General features: G+C 45.7%; 1 protein-coding gene and 1 long non-coding RNA gene across 10 annotated transcripts in view; one reads left to right on the forward strand and one right to left on the reverse strand.

The window, feature by feature from the left end:
- Nucleotides 1-23,510, reverse strand: part of LOC140393260 (gamma-adducin-like) — a 308,595-nt gene that overhangs the window by 141,387 nt on the left and 143,698 nt on the right. The gene's annotated exons all lie outside the window — the stretch shown is intronic.
- LOC140393261 (uncharacterized) overlaps nucleotides 1-23,510 on the forward strand; it is a 47,220-nt gene that overhangs the window by 8,658 nt on the left and 15,052 nt on the right. The window contains exon 2 of the long non-coding RNA XR_011935559.1: nucleotides 20,948-21,150. This is a non-coding gene — a long non-coding RNA (uncharacterized lncRNA). The remainder of the gene's footprint in view (nucleotides 1-20,947; nucleotides 21,151-23,510) is intronic.

Consider the following 23,510-nt stretch of genomic DNA (forward strand, 5'->3'; position numbering starts at 1 on the left):
CCTCCCCCTCCTCATCCTGTCGGTCAGGTGTCCCTCCAGCCCTGGGCGGCTGCCGCCTGCCCCTCTGCGGCAGCCTGCGCCGCCTCTCTGCGCACGCTTCCCTCCTCCTCTCCTCATCCAGGGGCAACATAGACATGAACGGCTGCCACCACGGCGGCCAACATCGCTGGAATGGTCTGAAAACATGACGGCCTGGTGGGGGGGGGGGGGGGGGGGGGGGGGTGGGGGGGGGGGGGGGGGGGTGGGGGGGGGGGGGGGGGGGGGGGGAGATAACGACGACAAGTCATCATTGCCCATATCCCCCTCCTCCCCCCAGCCAGGTGGCATGGACCGCATGGGTCCAACTGTTGGAGGCTGGGCACCTGGCAGGTGGACCCAACTCATTTTGCCCTCCCATCACCCTCCTCGGCACGGACCCCCCCCTCCCCAACCTCCCCACCCCCAGCCACAGACCCCCTCCCCCAACCTCCCACACCCCAGCACGGACCCCCCTCCCCCAACCTCCACCCCAGCAACGGACCCCCCCAAACCCCCCACCCCAGCACGGACCCCCCCCAAACCCCCCACCCCCGGCACGGACCCCCTCCCGGCACTCCCCCCGGAGCCCAGCCTACTCTAACACCACACCCCCCCCCCCCCCCCCCCCCCCCCCGGCCGCACACACACACAACACACAAGCCGAGACACACCTCTCCTCACGCAATCAGTCTGCGGCCACGCCATTTCCTGCCCAGAGCCAACCCCCCAGGCCGTCACTCACCTCCTCGCTGGTCGGCGTGAGCCTGGAGCACCGGGTCACGCCGATGAAAAGGAGGTTTGATTCACGTCGACGTGAACGGTCATCACGTCGACGGGACTTCGGCCCATCCGGGAGGGGAGAATATCGGCAGGGCCGAAAATCGGCTGCCTTGCGCAGACCTGTGACATTCTCCGCGGCAGCGGCGCCATTAACGCCCCGCCGACTTTTCTCCCTTCGGAGACTTCGGCGGGGGCGGGATTCACGGCGGCCAACGGCCATTCTCCGACCCGGCGGGGGGTCGGAGAATGACGCCCCAGGTCCCTTTAGAATTTTTTTATTTGAGATTTTGATAAATGTAACTCAAGTCCCAGCCTACCACTGCGACAACGGAAACTGCACAATGCAGGAGACTAGCCGCTTATATTTCAAATAGATTTTTGGTACGCATGTTTATGTTTATTCAGGCACATTTTTATTATTTTTTAAGCTACGTAGAGGGTGGACCCCCAAAGACTTCTGGTATTTAATAGCCCCAGTGTCAGACATTGAAAAAAATAAATGCACTCAAGTGTTGAAACAGCCACTGGGAATATGAAGGAAGCCATGCTAAGCAATGATATTCTGGTACATTAAAAAGAAAGTCAAGGTCCCCTGGACCTCTTCGGAATCATACACATTAGAGGCGTTGGCTCTGTTTCTCTCTCCACTAATGCTGCTAGACTTGCTGAGCTTGTCCAGCATTTTCTGTTTTTATTTCAGATTTCTAGCATCCACAGTGTTTTGCTTTTACCCTGGCACTGTGTTTGGCTGAATGGATATAACAATGCCTCGCGATTTCTTCTGAAAGCAGAAGAATAAACATTTGAATCAAATTGTTGTTTAGGCTGTAACCAATGAATATTTGATATTTTTATGTAAAGTCATGAGCAACAGTGACCTTCCCAATCACGTAGACTTGAAAAATCCACGACAAAAACACTTAAAATTACATTGGTCATTCTGAGAAACAGCAATCAATGCCATGTAGCTGATATTAACTCACTATAATGACAGACAATTGTGGCATGCACACAGGATAAAGAACCAACACGTCATCCCTGACTCAACAGCACAGGCCCCGGCTTTGACCTCCCTCAAGGACAGTAGAAAGCTCTCAACCATCAAACAGAATGTGGCCATACAATCCACAAGTAGAGGGTTAGGGGTGACCCGAAGTGTAATTGTATCCATCAAATTCCAGAGCATAGAACACATATCATCAGCCTGCCTGTTAAGATCTATTTCAGGAGGCATCACATTTCTTCACATGGCACCTTAGGAAGCTATTGAATGGATAGATAAAATAGGCATCTTATTATAAGCTTTTCCAGTCATACCGAAGTAGTAGCAGCAGTATCTGATAAAAGTAGAAGATTAAGAATAAACAATAACAGAAGCATGCAGTATTTGTACACATCTTTTGACATCTGATCCTTTGTTTTTGATCTGAAAACTTTGTTTCTTCAGTAGTAATGCCAAACCTTGGTTAATATCCATAAACAAAAATTTGCATGCAGCTTCTTGCCCATTCAGCATGAAATTTCAATATGTCACCGTCACATCAGATGTAGTACAGTGGTATGAGAAAGAAACTACTCAGACATATCAACAGGGCATCTGTTGCACATTAAATATGACTAATATACAGCAAATGCTAATTTGCAATTAATATAGCAAAAACATGGACTTTTGTCCAAAAGGTTTCAGCGCAGGTTGATAAGAGCTTAGAAACTTACAACTGCTGAACCAGTGGACAAATCTACTTGTAGTGTTACAGTTCTTCAACATATATATGGGCATGAAAAACAACTTGTTTTAATTTATGATCATAACTAGTACAAATATTTCACATTTTTAATTTTTTCAAAGCACTTTTTGGTCAGTTTATTGAGACATTCCTATTCAATTGCAAAGAAACTTGCAGCAAAGTACAAAGATAGAATAGGTAAAATTGTACAGCTTTCCTGGCTCTTCATAGAATCAGAGAATTTACAGTGCAGAAGGAGGCCATTCAGCCCATCGAGTCTGCGCCCTTGGAAAGAGCACCCTACCTGAGCCCACACCTCCACCCTGATCCTGTAACCCAGCCCACCTAACCTTTTGGACACTAAGGAGCAATTTAGCATGGCCAATCCACCCAACCTGCACATCTTTGCACTTTGGGAGGAAACTGGAGCACCTGGAGTAAATCCACACAGCCACAGGGAGAAAGTGCAAACTCCACACAGACAGTTGCCCGAGGCTGGAATTGAACCCAGGACTCTGAAGCTGTGAAGCTGCAGTGCTAATCACTGTGCCGCCCCAAGGAAACCATACTACTTAAATAATCTCAGTGAATTTTTCAGCACAACCAAACTACAAAGATCAGCAAACACTGCACATGAATCAACAGGACTTGGGCATGAGATCTATTCATGCAGTACAAAGATATCCTTCTCAGGAAACATATCCAGTATGATACAATGGTCTTCAGCATTCGCCTCATGTTCAATGAACTACAGCCTATCAAAATAAATCCAGGAAATTACATTGTGTCAACAGGGCTAGATTGATATTTAAACACTCATTATTCATCAAATCTTTGGCAAAGCCTCACTGCACATTTAAAAGACTATCAAAGCAGATTAATCTTGTAAGAATGTTACATTAAACTTGATCAGGACTTTCTTGAACTCCCTCTCAGTTTTTTTGGTAGATCTGGAAGAATAATGCCACAAGTTTCTTGGAAATGCATGACGTGGCCCCTTTGAAAAAGTCAGCAAATAGAATACATGCACCTCAACATATATGGGAGGGTATAATTTTTAAAAACTCATTCACAGGAATTGGGTATTGCTGGCACGGCTCAACCTTCCAGACTGCCAAAGGAGGAACTAGAGTGTATGACAAAAGCAACATGGAATGAAAGAATAGTCGTTCAATGCTTTCCAGATAGGTAATTCCATTATGGCTTCAAGATGATAGAAAGAGCATAATTTTTCACCTGCTGTAAATTTGTCCATGATCAGATAAAAAACCTTCTGCGTAGGTGCTTTAAGAGTTCAGTCATAAACTAAAGGGATTTGGAGTTTCTTACCAGCCTTGGATGTAGTATTCAACCTGTAATGTTGAATGGTATTCCCAATGCACAAAATTTGATATGCTAATGTACTGAAACAGGCATAAAACTGAACTTGTTCTTGTCCAAGCAAATTCACAATTCCAACATCTTAGTGGCAAAATAGTAATAGATTTCAACCGTTCAAGCTAGTTATTTAGCCCAACACAGAATTCCTTACTACGATAATCTTAGGCGATCTTTTCCTGGGTTGGCTTTTATTTATTTTTAGAGCGGCATCTTTTAAATACATAAACACACAATTACATGCATGATATTTCTCCTAACTGGGATTTTTGGAATTGAAATGACTGGATTTTTCAAATTCTATTGCATTTTACAATGGCACACATCAGCACATGGGTGTGCAACCTACCTTCTCAGCAATCAAGGCCATATTATTGTTTTGATGCATTGTCAAATCACCCATTTCTGATACAACTGAGAACAAAGTAAATATTGGCATAAAATCATGATAGAGCCTTTAAACAATTATTGTTCATGGCTTACTGACTCAGCAAATCTAAATAGTTTAATTTCCTGACAGGAAATGAATTCCCACTGTGTCTATCACAGTCATGCAGGTTCAACATGCAAAGAACACAAACTCTCCCCTTGGAACAGTATTGCATATATAATCGCATTCAAAAACAAGAATTTTCAATTCACTGCTCAGAGGAATTCATTACTTACATTGAGGTCAAAAGTATCCAAGACACACAGGCACAGAATCGCTTCATTATCCAAAAGTAATATTATTTCACTTTGAATACAAGTGAAATTAAGTTACACATCATCAGCAAATGAAATACAGGATCATTATTAAAATCTTCACACAGTATAATTCCTTGGAACGTTTTTTGGCATTGCCTGCTTCTACAAAGTATTCAACTGTAATTGCCGACCATGACAACTTAAAGCATACATATTAAAAATAAATTTGGAGAGGATTTGCTCAGATTCCTTTTTTTCTTTCCCTTCATCTCATCACATCTTGCATTTAAGTTGCGTGTAAAGTCTAATAATTGTACCGAATGGAAGTTGGGATGAAGAGGGATGCATAAATAGCAGCATGCAGCAAAAAAGTCTGATTGTAACGTTCTGCAGAAACATTGGGCCGGATTCTCCATTTCTGAGACCAAGTTGACGCCGGCGCAGAATTCATGGAGTTCCACGACAGCAAAACTGGGGCCGCACCTGGACCGATTCTGCTACTGTTAAGGGGCTAGCACCAGCGCCATGTGGAACACAATCGATTCCAATGAGAAACGGTGCAGGATTCGCCGGTTTCGCAATTGACACACAGGAGGCTGACAAGTTGCAGCCGCATATACACACTGCACTCCCCACACATACCATCCCAGCCAACAAGATGGCAGCAAGGAGAGCAGCTCCAAGCTTCACCGACGGCGAGCTGGAGATCCCCTTAAATGCGGTGCAAGAGAGGCCGATGACCCTGCACCCCGGCCCGGGAAAGAGGCTGCCAGCTGCCGCTGTTCGCCATGCCTGGGTGCAGGTGGCATTGGCGGTGATTGCCGCAGGGCCAGCCATCAGTGCCGGAAAAATATGCACAATCTCCTCAGGACAGCCAGAGTGAGTAGGCAGCCCTGTGCCCCTGGCACCAGCCCCATCCGTAAACCCTACTCCTCCCCCCCCCCCCCGCCAACCTGGAGGCCGCCCAAATCCCCACCCTGCACCTCATGCAGGTTCCCATACCGGCCATCAGCTACCCACCCCTTGGCTGCTTTGCACCACTCCCCCCGGAGGAGAAGGCCGCTCATAACCGCCGGGAGCGAGAGAAGACTAGATGGGGACCGCCACACTGGCGGCACCTCACCATTGCAGAGCCGAGTGCTTTGGGTGTGGTCATCGGCCCAGAGGTCGCCAGGGTCGAGTTCGGTCACGGGCGTGGAATTGACTGCTGACCTGTAGTTCCCATGACATGTGTCTCAACTATCTCCCCCCACCGCCCCCCCCCCCCCCCCAACACCACCCCGACCCTCACCATACCCCACCTGCTGGAGATGTGGTGGGCCCATGCCAATGCCACAGCCGGAACTCCCCCGTATGCTGAGGACCGACGATGAGAGCAGCTCGGAAGCCAGCCCTCCACCCGAGACGCAGGACACCTCGGAGCTCGAGTCTGAGGATGACATGGATTTCCCATCACAGCTGTGTCCAACACTCATCCCCCATCTCAGACAAATTCACCTTGGTTGGGCACTTTAGAGAAGAGGCGCCTGGGACACGTCTTGTGCACACCACACAGCTGCAGTACAGCAAGTGGAGGTAGGAACTCCCGAGCGGGCGGTCGGACGGTCAGAGGGCAGGCCGACCTCCAGGAACTGACTGCCGTCCAGATGGGTTTCAGACTCTGGAACAGACAGTCCCATCGATTGTGGAGATGAAGTCGCAAGAGTCAGGGACGACACGAGGGGTTGGCGGCAAGCATCCAGCACCTGTAGGTGTAGTTCGAGGAGTTCAACCACGTGCAGGAGCAGGGGGTGTTGCCAACCATGTGTTTTTTCACTCCAGAGATGTATACTCTACCCAGAGGGGCTGTGGATGCTCAAGTTGTTGAGTACATTCAAGATTGCGAGTCACCAATTCTTGGATTCAAGTGAATGAAGGGATGTAGGGTAGGGCAGGAAAGTGGAGTTGATGTAGAAACTTAGCCATGACCTTACTGAATGGTGGGGTGAGCTTGAGAGCCTATAGGCCTGCTCCTATTTTTCATGTTCTTAAAAATCTTTCCCATAGATTTGAGATTAAAAATCTGAATTATCCAACAGTGAATACAAGGACGAAAGAGAAAATGCTGGAAAATCTCAGCAGTTCTGGCAGCATCTGAAGGGCGAGAAAAGAGCTAACGTTTGAGTCCGATGACTCTTTGTGAAAGCTAACAGACAGAGAAAGTGGGAAATATTTATACTGTGGAGTGAGAATGAAAGATGAGTCATAGACACAGAAACCAAGGCGAAAGAAAATGTACCCCCCCCCCTCATCTTATCCACCTTTCCTTACCCTTTCTCCTCTTTACTTCCCCTTTCCTCTCCCCCACATCTCCAGTTCACCCTCTGATGTTAGTTTCTCTGCTGTTTGGCTTTTCACATCTTTTGTTCTCTCTGGGGAGTGCCATTGGCACTCTTTCCTCTTGGTTCCTGTGGCCATTAGCACCCAGTTTCCCTGGGTTTCTGTGGCTATAACTCATCTTTCATTCTCACAGCGCAGCACGGTGGCGCAGTGGGTTAGCCCTGCTGCCTCACGGCGCCGAGGTCCCGAATTCGATCCCGGCTCTGGATCACTGTCCGTGTCGAGTTTGCACATTCTCCCAGTGTCTGCGTGGGTTTCGCCCCCACAACCCAAAGATGTGCAGGATAGGTGGATTGAACATGCTAAATTGCCCCTTAATTGGAAAAAAATGAATTGGGTACTCTAAATTTAAAAAAAACCATTCATTCTCACTCCACAGTATAAATAGTTCCCACTTTCTCAGTCTGTTAGCTTTGACAAAGAGTCATCAGACTCGAAAGGTTAGCTCTTTTCTCTCCCTACAGATGCTGCCAGACCTGCTGAGATTTTCCAGCATTTTCTCTTCAGTTTCAGATTCCAGCATCTGCAGTAATTTGCTTTCATCCAGTGAATACAAGGACCAGTACAGAATCACAGGGCTTCCCAAGATACTCAGAATATCTTCAGGGTAATGCATTAAAATACTTTATTGGAATGAGAATGAAGAATGGAAGACAATGCCAGGTATGAAAGATAATGATGCCTTGTAAGGAAGATAATACTGGGTAAACAAGGCTACTTATGCAGTTAAATGGTCCATGACATTCATGTACCAACCACAGAAAGAAAGCAAAATAGGTGCTATACAACACCCAGAATCAAGGCAATAATTTATCATAAAGGAATGTTTCAATTCTGGGTCAATCAGGGGCAGCTTTACAATACAGCCATTCCTCCCCCAAAGTTCCTAGATCACATGCTGCATAATCCATGAAGAAAATGTCAATGATCAAGATAAAACTCATGACAGGGTAAAAGGCTAATATTCATTGTGTATTAGCAAGCAGAGGAATGGTGAGATGAGAACAACCACAGCAACTTTCACTGAAGCAGAAGAATCTTCACTTTTCAATGAGTGCCACAGTTACAGTTTCTTAATTCAACAAACCATAAGTAAGTTTTTTTTTCATAGAATTTACAGTGCAGAAGGAGGCCATTCGGCCCATCGAGTCTGCACCAGCTCATTGAAAGAGCACCCCACCCAAGCCCACACCTCCACCCTATCCCCATAAACCAGTAACCCACCCAACACGAAGGGCAATTTTGGACACTAATGGCAATTTATCATGGCCAATCCACCTAACCTGCACATCTTTGGACTGTGGGAGGAAACCGGAGCACCCGGAGAAAACCCACGCACACACGGGGAGAACGTGCAGACTCCGCACAGACAGTGACCCAAGCCGGGAATCGAACCTGGGACTCTGGAGCTGTGAAGCAATTGTGCTAACCACTATGCTACCGTGCTGCCTATAGCACGATAGCCCATAGTTAACTGATGTAATTTGCTCCTTTAAGGAACTGTGACAAGCCACTTTGTCCAATGATTTGGTCTGGAGTTTGATATCCTATTCTTCAAATACTATCTAGAGTGGGCTCTTACTATATTTGGAACACTAACAAATAAATAGTACAGTGCAAAATATTTAGTCCTTCTATTATTTCAGGTGTAAACAATGACAACTTGAGCTACCGTAATTTTCCACTGGAGGTTTTTGTGTTGCATACGTGTGTAATGCAAGGACCTCGAACTTACCACTATTTTTAAGTGATTCCCTTTGGGAATATGGAAAGTGACCTGTCTGTCCTGCAGTTTAGCCTGAGTTGTGTGTGATGATGGCCTCCATGTGGGTTCCCACACCTGTGACTATGTGCCAGGCTTGCATTAACTACCTCTTCCCATGCTTGGTATAACAACTTCTTCAGAGCTTACATTTATATATAGCATCAGTATAGCATCATTTAAATCCTTACATTATCCCAAAGCACACAAATTACTTGTAGCTACGACTCTTTAAATTGTGTGCCTTCTGATCTATAAAATGGGCTCTCTGTAATACTGTCAAATTCTACATCAATTTTCTAGGATAAACAGCTGTCCAGTGCCATGCTTTCCGATTGTGGCTTGCAGCTCATTCAAAGAATTAGTACTTAATCTTTTACTCACAGTATAATCAGTACGAGTTAAAAGCAATTTCCATTCCTACAGACTGACAATAACGTTTTCTTCAATTAACATACCTGGATGCCTCAAACATTGCAGCACAATAATTTAGGGACTTTATTTTTCACGACAAATTATGTGCAGTAATTGTCAAATTTTCTTAATTTTCTTACCCTGCACAGATAAAGCAAGATAAGCGAAGCATGTGAAAATGCTGTACAATAATTACATCTGCCCTGAAACCTTGTATTGCATTGTACACCACCATTAAGAGATGTAAAGTATGTCCTGACAAACTTATTCACTTACAAATAACAAATTTGAACCGTAATTTTTCAAACAAAACTCAAACACAGTCAACTTTATATGTCCCTTTAACATTGATTCAGTGAACTGCATACATTGGGCATGATTTAACAGACAAGTTTCCAAGTGTCCTTTGTGGAAAGTTTTGCTGCTAGTTTCCCGCTGGCTCGGTCGGTGGATTTCCCCACTGTAATCCAACCAAACTCAAGTCACTTTTTGGGGCCCGAAGTTTCTCACCAATTTAGCCCATATTTAGAATTATTTTTATTACTGGGAGCTGAACTCACTGACCAGACCAGCTCCCCAAGCGATCGTGCCACCATTTTGAAAGGGTGCCCTGATCTCTCATTGAGCTTGTTAAAAAAAAAATTTAGAGTACCCAATTAATTTTTTCCAATTAAGGGGCAACTTAGCGTGGCCAATCCACCTATCCATCTTTGGGTTATGGGGGAGAGAAACCCATGCAAACACAGGGAGAATGTGCAAACTCCAGACGGACAGTGACCCAGAGCCAGGATCGAACCTGGGACCTCGGCGCTAACCACTGCGGCACCATGCTGTCCCTGTCTGTCAGTGAGCTCGAGGGTCCCCCATATGGGCAATGTCACCTCTCATGTGTCTGGGCAATACCCCCCCATCCCCCAAGTGAGCACATCCCACATTGGGATCGCTGAGTGACCCTTTTTCAGATCTTTCCACACCCCCTATGAGCTGCCCCCAGCCCTTCAGAGGCCCCTTCATACCCATCCTGCACCCTCTCCACCTTTCATAATCCTCTCCTTTCATGGGCATGGCCACCCTCAGGCCCTGACCCTTGACAGTGCCACCCTGGCACCTGGGAAAGCTTGCAATGCCACCGTGGCACCCTGGGACTGCTCCTACTGGCTTTCTGGCACCACCCAGGCACCTTGGTAATGCCAAGGTGGCATTTTCAAGGTGCCAGCAGGGCAGTGTCAAGGGGCCCACCTTCCAAAGGGAGGACCAGGGGGCCACCCTTCCCAAGCCAGGTCACCCAGGGGCCTCCGCTGGCCCAGGAGACCGTCCGGGTGCTATTCCGCCTGGTCCATGTTTGGTCAGTGGACCAGTACTGAAAGCGCCCGACTGTGGACTCCCTGGGGAGGCCGTTAGGTCCCAGGTGTACCCTCAAGTATGTGTAGCTTGGTCCTGCCCAACGTGGGTGGGATTTCTAGTCATGCCGCCTTGCGGGACTTGGGTAAATCCCACGAGATGGAAGGCCTCACCTTGCTTCTACCGACCAGGTCGCACTCCCGGTCGGGTGCAATGTGGCCAGTAGATCGCGCCCATTGTCTTAATGGAACAAAAACTTATACTTATATAGTAACTTTAACATAATAAAACACCCCAACATGCTTCATAGGAACATAGTAAAACAAAATTTGATGCCAAGCCTTATAATGATATTGGTTTGGATGACCAAAAGCTTGTTCAATTAGGTAGATTTTAAGGAGTGTCTTCCAGCAGGAGAGAGAGGTAGAAAGGTCTTCAAGGTACAGGCAATGAATGTACAGCCATCAATGATAGAACAAGAAGGATGCTCAAGAGGCCAAAATGTCTTCAGCCAGAGGATGATGAATCTGTGGAACTCTTTGCCGTGGAGAGGATGTTTCCACTTGTAGGAAAAACTAGAAGCAGAGGACATAATCTCAGACAAAAGGAACGATCCTTTAAAACCGCCACAGCCTGCTGTGGAGGCCAAATCACGGAGTGTCTTTAAGACAGAGATAAGATAGGTTCTTGATTGATCAGGGGTTATGGAGAGAAGGCAGGAGAATGGGGATGAGAAAAATATCAGCCATGATTGAATGGCGGAGCAGACTCGATGGGCCGAATGGCCTAATTCTGCTCCAATGTCTTATGGTCTTAAGGAGGGGTGAAACCATAGAGGGATTAAAAATCAAGGATGATAATTTTAAAATCAAGATGCTACTTGAGTTCGGGAGTGATAGGTGAACAGGTCTTGGTACGAGTTAAGACATCAGCAGCAGAGTTTTGGATGGCCTTCAGTTTATGGAGAGTAGAATGCAGACCAACCGGGAGTGCTTTGGAATAACAAAGGCACGAATGAGGGTAAATGCTCTTCTTGGATCAAATATGACACTAAGGTTGCAAACAGTCTGTTGCCAAATAGAGGGATGAAATCAATAGCTAGTGAATGGAGTTTGGAGTGAGGCCGGAAAACAATAACTTCAGTCTTCCCAATATTTAATTTGAGAAAAGTTCTGCATGTCAGGTAAGCAGTAAAATGTCTGCTCCTGTTGCCATGTACATTAGTACCAGAATTTAAGATTAAAGTCCTGTCCTGAAGCAGTCTCCTTCATAGCAATCTGACTTGTATGAAGGAATTAATAGCTTCTGCCCTCAGGATGCCTGTAAGTGAATGAAAAGTAATAAATCCAAAAGCTTGTAACATTCCTCTTTTGTTGATTCAGTTATTAACAGCATGTCACCAGGGTTTTTTTTTGACAGAATGAAAAAGACTGTATTGTAATAGCAAGTAAAAATATAAAAGAAAAAGGTTGATCTCCCCTCCTCCCCTTAATGGGCGGGATGCTCCCGTCCACAGTCGCACGTTTCTCAGCGGCAAAGCTCTTGCAGGTGGCGGGATTCGCGCTTCCTGCCACTTATCAATAGGATTTCCCATTGAAGCCACCCCAAGCTACCGGGTGGAAACCTGCGGACGGGGGTGCGTTGCCAGCTGGAAAAGACACGCCCAATGGCTGGAGAATTCAGCCAATGTTTATTATTCAAATGTTTATCATTTTTACCCAATTTCTGATAATCCAAATGATAACATCAAATTTAATCATCTTCAATGCTCCATTCTGGAGTACATTCTGGGGAAAAAAGTTATTTTGTTGTTATTTTTATCATATCATTGAGGAATTTCAGCTCAAAGTTGAAGCTGGAGTCTGAACTTCAATCAGTTTTACAACTGAGGTCTTTAAATTTAAGATAAAATCAAGTGGCCTGTTCTGAAGTCTGCCTGACATTAAGCCTGAGGTTGATCATTATAAATCAAAGGCTTAGAAGTGTTTTACTGGGAAGACTTAGGTGCAAGGTATTTACGCTTGGGGATAATGGCAGCAGCATGTGGGTTATCAGTGGAGACAGAGTTCTCGCAGTCCCAGCAAAGTATTGATAGTGTCCGAGTGTAAATAGTTGCGTCTTAAACTGCTCATTTAATTCAAAGGTGAAAGAAGGTGGGCTCTCAAGGATACCTAATTAGTACAAGACCATGTGATTCACGTTGCCATGGGGAAGGATGCAGAGAAAGTCATTATAAAGATATGGTTAGTCTTATCTAGAATATCACAATGTTGGGAGTCTGGTTGAGAGGGAGCATGTCAGAAAAATCTCTGGTTCGCCATACAGGAATGTGAGCAGAAGCTCATACTTGGGACTGTTAAGATCAAATTTCTGGGGAGTTAAAATGAGGCTCAAAAAGTTGTTCGGCTTGGGCCACAGGGAGTCTCCAGGTGAAGAGAACCTCACTGTGAAAGGCAGTTTTAGGATTGCATGTTACCAGGCTGAAAACTGAAAGAACAGGAATAAACCTTTGGGAGCTAAGAATCTCTTTGGATTCATTCTGGAAAATTGAATGTCTACCGTAAAGAAATATGTGAAGCTTACCTGCGAAGGGCATTTTTTTATTTGGGCTACGAAATAAACAGTGGGCTTGTGGTTTAAAGTACAAGATGCCTGCAAATATAATGTTCAGTTAATAGTGTTTTCAGCCCTTTGTTACAGTAAACATCTTAAAAAAAAAATTAATGACACTCCAAGATTTCATGTTTTAAGTTTTTAAAATTTTTTTTTTTTAGAGTACCTAATTCATTTTTTTCTACTACGGGGCAATTTAGCATGGCCAATCCACCTACCCTGCACATCTTTGGGTTGTGGAGGCGGAAATCATGCAAACACGGGTGAATACGCAAACTCCACATGGACAGTGACCCAGAGCCAGGATCGAACCTGGGACCTCAATGCCATGAGACAGCAGTGCTAACCACTGTGCCACCATGCTGCCCGTTCATGTTTTAAGTTATCGATCTCCATGGGGGATAACCAATGATGCATCAGTAATGGGCAAAGTTACCTGTACACCTTGTTTCAGGAGGCAGTAACACTACTTTGGCTAGGTACTTCAGATTGGTCCCATGGTCAGGGACAGGAGGGTATGACTGTAAGAGATGTAGGTATAGGGATCCAGAAAGTAGCAATGGAGGAATCAAAGGCCTTGCAATGGTCCAATAGGTTTGATACGGCAACTTTGTGGACAAGAGCAGGCATTGCAGGGAAGATGAGCAAACCCATATCAGCACTATGATTCAAGTGATGGGAGAAAAAAAAGAATGTCAACTAGGGAATGTTGTAGTAGGGGAGAGTATATTTAGGGGGAACCAAGAGCTCTTACTTTCAAAAATTTGTAGATGAATGGTAGGATAGCTACGGAAGGGGGCCATGAAGCGTATCACTGGCAAGGGCAGCGGCAGCTGACGGTACCCTGGCAGGAGGTACGGGCGCCAGGGGCCCTCATGGTGCCAGGCACCAACGGCCAGGGGTGTGGAGAGGAGGGGGGGGGAGGTGGTCATGTGAGGGCAGAGACCACAGTGTCAACCGGGGCCGTGTACCCCGTTAGACCTAGTTGGCACGGGGTAATGCATCGTGCTAACATGTCGGTCTTTCATCGCCTGCAGAAAATGGATATTGGAATACAACCAGCAATGGTGGTATTCCTCCTAGTTGCCGCTGCCCTGGGAAATGCCCTGCAGCTGTACGAGCTGGAGCTGCATGAGGAGGAGGAGGAGGAAGCTGCAGCAGAGGAACGTGCAGCAGCGGAACAGGAGTCAGCTGGTGAGGCTGGAGATGCAGCCGTCCAACAGGTCGAGGATGTGGAAGAGGAGGAGGTGCAAAGGAGGTGCCGCATGAGGCCTTGCGTGTACCGACAGCTCCCGTCATTCAAGGATCTGCCGGACCTGGCATGCTGTCAAAGACTCTGGCTGAGCAGGGGGACAGTGCGACATAACTGCCAGATCATAACCGCGGTGGATTGGAGGAGACACCCACTCCTGGTGGCTGTCAAGGTGATGGTCACCCTGAACCTTTACACCATGGGTCCTTCCAGGCGCCAAGTGGGGACCTGTCTGGGATCTCAGAGCTCGGTACACAGGTGAATCCGCGCCGTCACGGAGGCCCTATATGCCCAGTCGGCACAGTACATCCATTTCAATGTGGACTGAGCCCGCCAGGGTGCTCGGGCAGCAGAATTCGCCACCATGCCCCGGGTCCAGGTGGTGATCGGCTGGATGCACGTCGCCCTACGAGCACTTGCAAATGTCAGACTGCTCTTCACAAACCGAAAGGAGCTCCACTCAATAAACGTGCAACTGATGTGTGCCGATCTGATGTGCATTATGCATATCTCCGCCTGATACCCAGGCAGTGTGCATGATGCTTTCATCCTAGGGTACAACATTAAGTGACCACTTAAGGGCCTTAATCTGTGAAAGGGTGATTTCCTGCCAAATGCCCTGCCCGCCCAACCGCAAAATTGCACTTGGGCTGAGCAGGAATCCTGAAATTTTACTCCCCACCTCAGAACCCGCCTTGAGCAGAGCGTAACATTTTGCCGTGTTTTAAAACGACTTCACTGGCTTTAAAGTACTTTTTGATATCTGAGATCACGTGAGGCACCCAAAACTAATTATTTCTTGTTTATTTCTTCTGTGCAGAATTGAGAAAAGTGGATGCAACAATAAAATGGTAGACGATTTCTCTAGGACAGCCTAGAAGGCAGGAATGGAAAAAAAATGGAGTTGATTTTCTGGCCATTTTTAATCACTTCAGAGCCAGACTAAGTTATAGGCCAGTTGTAGAAAGAAAATACGAAAACAGTGAAGAGAAGCAACAACAATGAATGTTGTCCAGCTTTAAACGTTAACTGAACTGTACTAAGTCATCCAATTAAGGGGAAATTTGGTCTGGCCAATCCACCTACGCTGCACATCTTTGGGTTGTGGGGGTGAAACCCATGCAGACACAGGGAGAAAAGTCATGGAATCTTACTATAGGTCCTGATCAGACAATGTATCAATTTTCTGAACAGCGAAAAAAGCTGCATTCAGTAAAAAGTATAATTTTCAGGGTCCTGGTGCTTGTACAGGAATACCAGCTAATTCCCCTGTAAAGCTAAATTAAAGGAAATTCAGAAGGGATGGCATGTATTTCACTACCTTTTAAAACAAAACACTGTGGGCAGGATTTTCTGGCTGTTCCGACCAGCGAGAGTTTCTGGTCAAAAACTCCTGGTCCTTGTGAAATTTTAAAAAAATGAAAATCGCTTATTGTCACAAGTAGGCTTCAAATTAAGTTACTGTGAAAAGCCCCTAGTCGCCACATTCCGGCGCCTGTTCGGGGAGGCTGGTACGGGAATTGAACCGTGCTGCTGGCATGCCTTGGTCTGCTTTAAAAGCCAGCTCTTTAGCCCTGTGCTCAACCAGCCTCTTGTATGTTTGTAGTACAAATTTGTACTGCAACAACAATGAACAAGTGTACAAGTTTGAAAGAGAAAAAGCAGAGAGAGGGAGACAGGGTAATAAAAGTAAAAAGTGACAAAGTAATAATTTACAGTCTGAGAACACTACTGCTACAGTTCATTTGGCTTGTCTTTGAAAAGGATTTAGGTTTGTATTTAAAGCGCACGGTCTTGACAAAGAGTTTGTGTTACTTTTTTTTAAAAAAAAGAGTTGCGTTCAATTTTCATGGTGTTTTGGCATAATTTACAACACGTCCAATTTGCAAGCTAACAGGAAAAGGTTAGGTGAAAGTTTCACACAAAGGTGGTGGGTGGACACTAGTAAATAGGTTTTGAAAAAAATAAATGCAGAACTCTTAGTTTAGCTGGCTGCAGTATTTTTTAGATATGAACTGGACATAGAAATAGAAAACAGAAATGACCATAACCTGAAGGTTTTCTGCCTTTATTTTTTGCCCTGTTTAATACAGAGGTATGAATTGTTAACGATTCTGACTTTCGTTTATCATTTTAAAAACCATTTGGTTCAGATTAGCACGAGTATTAATCATTCCCAGTTTAGGAATACATATCATTGCTGCTCTGCTTCAAACTAGCAGTGGATTCATGATCCATAGTTTTGCCTGTGAGCATTTTAATAAATGGATACATGTGGACAACTTGGAGTTCTTGAAGGATTCTGCAGTTTGTCTCTGCACACATTCTTTAGATGCTTACCCTTTCTCAGACTTTGATCTAGTGTCCTATTTGGCCACAGATAGTAAGATGACCGAAAAATATATTTTCTTTTCAAAATCATTCCTATTCAGTTGAAAATGAAAGTTGATTTCAGAATATTTTTGCCTAATTATTTGATCTCATTGCTTGTGTTCTGAATGCTTTTCTATTTCATGAGAGGAATCAATGTACAGGAGTACATCAGCAAGTTTAATATAAACAGTTTAAAAATATAGATCTTTAAAAAAAAAAAAAAAAATTTCAAACCACAATACCAAAAAGGGATGCTTAAATTCACCTTTTCATTACTGATAACGACTTCAATTGTAATCTGCAAGAGCAGGTGAATTAGTCATACGTTGCAGATGTAGTTAATCTTTATGTATGACCAACATAGCTAATGTTTGATAGGGAGGCGGTGTCTGTAATCCAGAGGCATCGACCCAGGCATCGGAAACGACAATGCTAAACTTAGCCCTGTCGACCCTGCAAAGTCCTCCTTACTAACATCTGGGGGTTTGTGCCAAAGTTGAGAGAGCTGTCTCAGAGACTAGTCAAGCAACAGCCTGAGGTAGTCATACTCACAGAATCATACCTTACAGACACCACTATCGCCTTTCCTGGGTATATCTCACCGGCACGAATGACCCTGTAGAGACAACAGCACAGTGATATACAGTTTCATAGAATTTACAGTGCAGAAGGAGGCCATTCGGCCCATCGAGTCTGCACTGGCTCTTGGAAAGAGCACCCTACCCAAGGTCAACACCTCCACCCTATCCCCATAACCCAGTAACCCCACCCAACACTAAGGGCAATTTTGGACACTAAGGGCAATTTATCATGGCCAATCCACCTAACCTGCACATCTTTGGACTGTGGGAGGAAACCGGAGCACCTGGAGGAAACCCACGGACACACGGGTAGGATGTGCAGACTCCGCACAGACAGTGACCCAAGCCGGAATCGAACCTGGGACCCTGGAGCTGTGAAGCAATTGTGCTATCCACAATGCTACCGTGCTGCCCTAAGTTGGGAGGGAGTTGCCCTGGGAGTCCTCAATATAGACTCTGGACCCCTTGAAGCCTCACCACTTGGAGGAAGCACGGAGAGCAGCAAGGGCACAGAATATGCTCTGGGCGGGGGACTTCAATGTCCATCACCAAGAGTGACTCGGTAGTAGTACCACCACAGACTGAGCTGGCAGGTCCTAAATGACATAGGTGCTAGACTGGGACTGCAGCAGGTGGTGAGGGAACCAATAAGAGAGAAAACCGTACTTGGCTTCAGCCTCACCAACCTGCCTGTTGCAGATGCATCTGTCCATGACAGTATCGATAGAAGTGACCACCTTGTGGAGATAAAGTCCCGCCTTCACATTGAGGATACCCTCCATTGTGTTGTGTGGCACTACCACTGTGCTAAATGGGATTGACTTTGAACAGATCTAGTAACTCAAGACTGGTTATCCATGAGGCGCTGTGGGCAGTAGAGTTGTATACAACCACAATCTGTAACCTCATGGTCAAGCATATCCCCCACTCTACCATCACCAGCAAGCCAGGGAATCAGCCCTGGTTCAATGAAGAGTGCAGGAGGGCATGGCAGAAGCGACACCAGGCACACCTAAAAATGTGTCAACCTGGTGAAGCTACAGCACAGGACTACTTGTGTGCAAAACAACATAAACAACAAGTATTAGACAGAGCTAAGCGATTCCACAATGAACGCATCCGATCTAAACTCTGCAGTCCTGCCACAGCCAGCTGCCAATGGTGGTGGACAATTAAACAACTCGCTGAAGGAGGAGGCTCTGCAAATATCCCCGTCCTCCATGTAGGAGGAGCCCAGCACATGTGTGCAAAAGACAAGGTCGGTAATCGCAACATTTGCAACAATCTTCAGCCAGAAATGCTGAGTGGATGATCCATCTCGGTCGCCTCCAGAAGCCAGTCATCAGCCAATACGATTCACTCCATGTGATATCAAGAAACAGCTGAAGGCACTGCATACAGCAAAGGCTATAGGTCCTGAGAATATGCTGGCAATAGTACTGAAGACTTGTGCTCCAGAACTGGCCGCACCTCTAGCCAAGCTACTCCAATACAGCTACAACACTGGCATCTACCCGGCAATGTGGAAAAATGGCCAGCTGTGTCCTATACAGCAAGAAACAGGACAAATCCAACCCAGCCAATTACTGCCCTATCAGTCTACTTTCCATCATCAGCCAAGTGATGGAAGGAGTCATCAACAGTGGTATCAAACAGCACTTACTCAGCAATAACCTGCACAGGGACGCTTCGTTTGGGTTCCGCTAGGGTCACTCAGCTCCTGACCTCATTACAGCCTTGGTTCAAACATGGACAAAAGAGCTGGATGCCAGAGGTGAGGTGAGAGTGACTGCCCTCAACATCAAGGCAGCATTTGACCGAGTATGGCATCAAGAAGCCCTAGCAAAACTGGAGTCAATGGGAATCAGGGAGGGAACTTTCTGCTGGTTGGAGCCATACCTGGCACAAAGAATGATGGCTGTAGTGGTTGGAGGTCAATCTCAGCTCAAGGACATCACTGCAGGAGTTCCTCAGGGTTGTGTCCTAGGCCCACCCATCTTCAGCTGCTTCTTCAATGACCTGCCTTCCATCATAAGGTCAGAAGTGGGGATGTTTGCAAATCATTGATAATGTTCTGCATTATTCGCGACTCCTCAGATATTGAAGCAGTCCATGTCTAAATGCAGCAATACTTGGACAATATACAGGCTTGGTCTGACATGTGGCAAGTTACATTTGTGTCACACAAGTGCAGGCAATGCCCTCCTGCACTCTTCATCGAACCAGGGCAATGCCCATCTCCTACAAGAGAGAATCGAACCATCGCCCTTTGACATTCAATGTCATTAGCATTGCTGAATCCCCCACAATCAACATCCTGGGGGGTTACCATTGATTAGAAACTGAACTGGACAAGCCATATTCATACTGTGGCTACTAGAGCAGGTCAAAGGCTAGGAATCCGACGGCAAGTAACTCATTTCCTGACCCCCCCTAATCCTGCCCACCATCTACAAGGCAGAAGTCAGGAATGCAATGGAATACTCTCCACTGCCTGAATGAGTGCAGCTCCAACAACACTCAAGAAACTCAACACCATCCAGGACAAAGCAGCCCACTTGATTGCTACCCCTTCCACAAACATTCAAACCCGTCACCACCGATGAACAGTGGCAGCCATGTGTACCATCTACAAAATGCACTTGCAGGAACTCACCAAGGTTCCATAAGCAACACCTTCCAAACCCATGACCACTATCATCTAGAAGGACAAGAGCAGCAGATATCCAGGAACCCCACCACCTGGAGGGTCCCCTCCAGGTCACTCACCACTCCAACTTGGAAATATATCGCCGGTCCTTCACTGTCACTGGGTCAAAATCCTGGAACTCCTTAACAGCACAGTGTAACCTACACCTCAAGGACTGCAGCAGTTCAAGAAGGCAGCTCACCAGCATCTTTTTAAGGGCAACTAGGGATGGGCAATAAATGCTGGTCCAGCCAACAGCGCCCACATCCAATAAATTAATTTTTTAAAAAACTGATCATGGAACCCAAATTCCAACCTTGTCTAAAACATGTTTATTTACAGATTTAAAAGGGTAACTTGAAGGGTGGGATGTCTGGATGACTTTTGCCCCGGAGGACATAGACAAAAGGTACTGCCCCAATCAATGATAACCAAGAGTGAAGTGGTTATAGCCAATGTTTCCTTTAAACTGCATGGCCATGAAGCAAGCAGAACCCCCCCCCTGTTGACAACAGCGGGGTCGGTAAATCCCACTGGCGGGCTGCTTCCACCACTGAAAAACATGCACGGGTTGGTCGGTAAATCCCACCCATATTTTCAACTAAAGGGGGATATGTATGAATCATTTGTCTTTGGATAGGTAGTAAAAAAAATATTTTAATGGGCTTGAATTTGAATTGATTTTTCACTAACATTAACCAGACTAATGTTTACGGAATGTGGAATATTAACTCCAGTGACTACTAGTGTGCTTTATTCCATATTAACTAAGCACTAACTAATTGGATGTCAAGGTTCATGTGATTTTGGTCATAGCTATATCATATGATTGCAGTTGTTATTCAGGCATTTATCACATTGCCATTAATCACATGATACCACTTGTTTCTCTCCTTGGCAACAAAACTGATGTTAAATGGTTAAAGTAATTCTGTTTAAAATTTTTAACAGCAGAGCCTTTATGGAACAATTGGCCTGAAAAACAAAACAAAAACAAACAGAGTAAAGGAGCAGCCCAGCAGTATAAATACATAGTTCCATTCAATCCACCTCCGCAGATTTAACAAAAACTTTATGGCACCTAATCTTCAAGTGGGGAGAAACTTGAAAAGAGAGACTGATTTTTAAGAGAACACCAGATTGTCCTGTGGTTCACAGTAAGTCAGAGAATACATTGTTTTAAAATGATTGGAGCATACGGAATGTAATTAATTTTATATTGTTGACCTGTTGCTGTGTTTTTAAAACAAAATAAAAGCTAGATTTTTGTAACTGTTTATTTTCCTCTGCCCCACAAATTATTTTTCTTTCTCCTCGACAACTTTGCTTAATATATGTATGGAATATTCTATAACCAGGTGATTCAAAAATTGCCAGCAAGTTGGAAAGATACACCAGGGACCCGGTTAGATCGCTGTGTGTGTCGGTTACTCATTTCGATTAACAAGTTTGGAAAAATATCAAATTTGATCGATTGGTTTTGTGGGTTACTTGTTTCCGGCTGGTAGTTTCCTAACCATCTTTATTTTATTTAAAATTCAGGAACAGGAGTTATAAAGATTGTTACACACCAACTTAAACTTTAATACTGAATCTGTGTTGCTGAGTATTTATTTTTACTAAAAAAAACCCCAAAAGAACTTATCTATTATTGCTGCAATAGGATCATGCCCAACATAGCTGCAAAGGAAATGACATCACAACAAAAACAGCAATAGAATTTAAGAATTACTGGTTACATCCACAGTTGCACACAGCATTTGTGGGGGAACCAGTGCTTTCCCTTTTTTTTCTCCATTCTCTGGAAAAACACAAGTCTAAATTAAATTGTTTGCGACATCATAAAAGTTTTTTTAACAGACCCATGAAAATGAACACAATCAGAACTAGAGACAGGCATGTGAAAAGGTTGGAAACTTAAACTAATCAATGAATGGCCCTACTAGTGTGCCACACTCAATCTTGGTCCAACATTTTGCAAATAAAATTCTCTAGTATAGGATTATCCTGAGGTGGTAATTCCACAAGGGGATGTGGCCGAATATACTTCTAATACACTCCTCTGTAGTCAAAACGCGAATTGTTTATATGGTCTATTATGATCTTGCAAATAGATGACGGTTTCCTGAATGACTAAAAATACATGGAACACAGTCAACCATCGTCAGCATACACTAGAAATTCTTCTTCAGGCAAATCAAAATTAAACCAATATGCTGACCACGTGGTCATATTTCTTTTTGAGGTAACTGACATTCCACAACAAAAGCTTGCAGGGGTTATGAGGGCAGAGAATATATTTTACAGCATTCCATTCTGGTATTGACAGAGAACAAGACATCCATGATTTATCCTGTTATTTTACCTCACTGAAACCATCTTAGTATTCATCTCGCTCCGAGCTGCCCAGATCTTTTTTCCACCTGGGAGCAGCTAGTTTACCCACAGATCCAAATTTCCTGCACACACTGAAACGGTGTTGGTCAGTCCCCAGAGCTTGCTGGCGTAATGGAAATTTGACACTATTGATTGAGCAGCAAATTCTACTGCAAACTCTCTGCAACCTAATCAGGCTATCCTGAATCCAGAGGAAAATTCAACAAATGTTGATGTAGTCCATTTGACGACCATCATTAATGAAACAAGTAGCGAGATGGGCACATTGTCAAGAATTAGGGGCGGGATTCTCCGACCCCCTGCCGGGCCGAAGAATCCCCGGTGGGGAGGGGGGCGGTGTGAATCCCGCCCTGCCGCTCGAACGGCGGATGCCAAGTTCTCCGGCCCCAGTTTTCGGGCAGGGGTGGGGTCACGCCACGCCAGTCAGGGACCGTTGCCAGCGGCCCCCCCCCCCCCGGCAATTCTCCGGGCTCCGATGGGCCGAGCAGCCACCCGTTTTCGGTCAGTCCCGCCGGCGTGAAATGGACATGGTCCATCCCGGTGGCACCTGGCTTGGAGCACGGCTACCTGAGTCCCCGGGGGATGGGGGGGGGGGAATAGAGAGAGGATCCGGCCCCGGGGGGGGGGGGGGGGGCCTCATGGTTGCCTGGCCCGCGATCGGGGCCCACTGATCTGTGGGCGGGCCTGTGCCATGGGGGCACTCTTTCCCTCTACGCCGGCCTCTGTAGAGCTCCGCCATGGCCAGCATGAAGAAGAAACCCCTCCGCATTCGCAGGAAACACTCACGTTTCTGCGCATGCGCCAGAACACGCTGGCGGTTCTGCGCATGCACCAACTCGCGCTGGCCCACCAAACCTGCACACCTTTGGGTTGTGGGGGTGAAACCCACGCAGACACGGAGAGAATGTGCAAACTCCACACGGACAGTGACCCAGGGCCGGGATTCGAACCTGGGTCCTCAGCACCGCTGACCTTCCTAAGATATTGGCGACAGTCCTGACCAAGTATAACAGGCATATTTTCTTCAAAAGCACTGAACTAGAAGTAATTTTCCTTTTGCTTCCAGCTGTACATATATAAACTGTTATCATTCACAGTATAGCTAAGTAGGCAGACCTCT

Source organism: Scyliorhinus torazame, chromosome 16, assembly GCF_047496885.1.
Source record: "Scyliorhinus torazame isolate Kashiwa2021f chromosome 16, sScyTor2.1, whole genome shotgun sequence".
NCBI lineage: Eukaryota > Metazoa > Chordata > Chondrichthyes > Carcharhiniformes > Scyliorhinidae > Scyliorhinus > Scyliorhinus torazame.